A 3,588-nucleotide genomic window follows, 5' to 3' on the forward strand; every position below is an offset into this window, starting at 1 on the left:
TATATGAAACCTAATTATACCTATTATAGTTTAGCATGTTTGTTTGTGGTGTATAATAGACTTAACTTTACTTATTATGATCTATTATAATTATTTGTAGTGGTAGTACTTCTTTGTATATGATTCATACCTTTAAAATAAGGTATATAATATGTACTATCAGCTACATGTATTCAAATAATACTACACACCTTGCTCAGAGGGGTTCCAAGGTGTAAATAGGATTGTTAACTATTTATAGTTTGTAACTTTTCTATTCCTGCTATTGGAAAAATTTATAGAAAAATCATCAGAGGTCAAAATTCAGATCCGTAAACTCTGAGGGTCTAGAAAATGTGTCTATTTTATTCATAATTTTTATCGTGATTTTTAGTGACCTTTAACTTGTGTAAAAAGGTTCAACTTCACAGATTGGTCCGAAGTGGTTTCTAAAATGATAGGTTGTTTTCTAAAAATCTCCATAAATTGTAGAAAAATCGTATGGAGATGTGAAAGTAGTCATTTTAAAGGTATAAACCTGAATTATTTTCATATTAAACAGTTTTGAAGGATATTAAGTTTAAGATGGTCAAAACAGTCCGTGAATAGAACTCAACTTTTCTATTGAAAGATGATGTTTGAGTTTAGTTAAGTTTTTGGTGTTTTAACTTGTATCCCCCCCCCTCTGAAAACTAAAGAAAACTAGAAAATGTAGGGGTATGAACTCACGTTATGTGATTTATTGAAGGATGGAAGGTTGTAAGATGATGAGTTTCAAGTCAAGAACACTTGATGAACACACGAAGTTTTTGGATGATCCTATGAATGATTTCGTGTTAATATGTGTGTCGATGATTCAAGAGTGTTATGACAACATGTAATAGCTCTTGAGTTAGAAGGAAATACTTACCAATAAGTGAATAAATAACTCAAGAACACTTCAAAAGTGTGGGTGGAAGTTGAGAGAAAAAGAGGCTCTCTTGATGGTTAAGAAGTGTTTAAATGTTTGATGAAGAAGAAAATGATCAAGGAAATCCCCAGGCATTTCTTTATAAGAAGGATTGTTGGAGCAAGTGGCTAGCGTGAAGGGATGTTTACATTGATGTGTGTGATGTGGATAAGGTTGGACCAATGAGAAAGTGACACATAAGTGCAAGTGGACACACTTGACCCATTTGTAACATAAAATATCCTAAGCCCTTTTCTTTAATGTAAAATAATGATTTATAATTAATAATTCCTTGAGATATGAATAAAATATGATTTTAGAGAGTTTAAAATGATAAAAATATGAATTTGGTGAAAAATCCCCATCAAAATCGTAAAAAACGGGCTTAAGAGGAGAAAGTAGTCGAAAACCGGGAAATAGGGGCGAAGCTGCGAGGTTCGGTCCTTAAGAACCGAGAGGGAGGGTTCGGTCTCGGTGGTTCGGTTCGATCGGAGCATGCGAAGGCGGGGTAGAAGAGAAGGTGAGTCTCGGGTCTGAAGATGAGGAGGAAGCGAAATGGACCGAAGGCTCGGTTCATTTCGGTTGTTTATGAGGTTTCGGTTCTGCTGACTTCGGTCCTCAGGGAAGTTCGGTCCGAGGCTAAGTTCGGTCCTGAAGGGACCTTCGGTTCCATGTAGTTCGGTCCTAATAAGGAGCTTCGGTCTTAGTAGGATTCGCCTCTAAGAGGGTTTCGCTTCAAGAGGCTCGGTTCTAATAGGGTTTCGGTCATAAATGGCTGTTTTTCAAGTAAACCTCCCGATTCAAGTGGTTTTTGACCAAGTTAAGGGTCGGGATGACCCGGATGACTATAAAAAGTTGAGAGAGATTTTGAGATATATTTGGGAGAGATTTGGGAGAGATTTGACTATAGTCTTTGTTAGTGTTTATCCTCGCAATGTAAGGTTCTTAAACTCATTTAGGCTTTGTTTATGATTGTTTTAAGTCCCCAAAGGGTCCATAATCGTGTTTTGGTGCATTTAACTCCCTTCTTAGGGTTTTACATTACTAAACACATAAAATCCCCGAGACACTTGAATTCTTGTCATACAAATGCATATTTTCATATAATAACTTTTAACATAGAAGTACTGGTTGAGTTGACCGGTTTGACCCGTTGACTTTTCTTGACTTTGACTTGACCAAAGTTTGACGGTTGTCACAATTAACAACTCAAAATACCCAAAATAACCCTAGGTCCAACTTGGTCAAAAATTTGGTCAAAGGTGAAGGTCAACGAGTCAAGTCGGTCAACTCAACTGAATACGCGGGGCATACTCAACTCCTACTGTGACATCCCCATTTTCACGGCCAGAAAAGACCGATTTTGTTTATGCTTTGTTTAAAAATCAGAGTAACATTTTAAATAAAAGTGTTGCGGAATTTGTTCCCAAAATAAAATATGATAAAGATTTATCAAAGCATTTCCGTAGAAATGTATTTCATTAAAAACCTCGGGATGTCATGTTCGATACAGATCAAAAGCATAAACAGTACAATATAGCCTTACTACATTTATTCATAATCTCTCATCCCAAACATCATATCTATGCTCGTGCGCCACTACCTGTAATACAAGAAACTGAGTGGGTCAGGCTTGGGAGCCTGGTGAGCACATAGGGTTTTCAACCCACAATAAATAAGTTTATTAATTTCATCAATCAACAATAACCCGATTACCCGTTCCCGTTATCCTCACATTACGTCCCTAAAACACCTATCATAAGGGACCTAGACTAAGGATCAATATCGGGATGGACACTACTGCCAAGGGGTTTCCTCAGCAATAAATGTCCTAAAGGCAACCGTGAGGGGGATGGAGTACACCGGTGAACACATCGTTCACAAACACCTACAGGTTGCGAGCCTGCTAGCGTTCCACTGGACTGTCTAGAAGAGTCCGTGGTCGTCATCCATACTCCGCTAGATGACAGAATCAATAACAACAACATCGAGGCCTCTCATCATTTTATCACACATTGTCTTATTACATCTACCCATGTTTTACCCCAACATTTTTGTAGATATAAAATACATATACAGTTTAAATTATTTAAAACATGTATAAAAATCTTTCATCAACATAGGCAGCAAGTATTCAGATAATATGCACACATAGCACGTAATTAATATAAAATACTTCATATCTATGTGTAAGATGAAAGTAACTATGCACTCACCTGATTAGGTGGTGACTCGGTATTTGAACAGCACTTCGTTATCTCAAAACAATTTTTCCTTGACCAAAACCTAGTATTAATACCACTAGAGTTTAGTTTTAACGTTAACCGCGACTAATTAATAGTCTGGCTATTATTATTATTATACAAGCGTTAAATAACACTCAATATATAAATAATAATAGCCCAAATAATTATTTTAAGGACCTAATAACATTACTATAATTATTTAAAAGTTATATTAAAAATTTCGTAGGCGTACCTTACTTACAGCGGGTTTTTTTTTCTCAAAACCGGGCTTCGCTCGAGCAGCGTTTCCGAGCCGAAAGGTTCTTTTCTCGGGACTCCGGGAGCCTCGGGACTTCCTTCGGGTGCTAGGGGGTTTACCTAGACTTTAGGGGCTCAAGGGAGCTTAGAGAGAAAGTTTAGAGAGAGAAAGTGGAA

Source organism: Lactuca virosa, chromosome 4 (assembly GCF_052849685.1).
Source record: "Lactuca virosa cultivar CGN04683 chromosome 4, Lactuca_virosa_CGN04683_v6, whole genome shotgun sequence".
In the NCBI taxonomy this organism is placed as follows: Eukaryota; Viridiplantae; Streptophyta; class Magnoliopsida; order Asterales; family Asteraceae; genus Lactuca; species Lactuca virosa.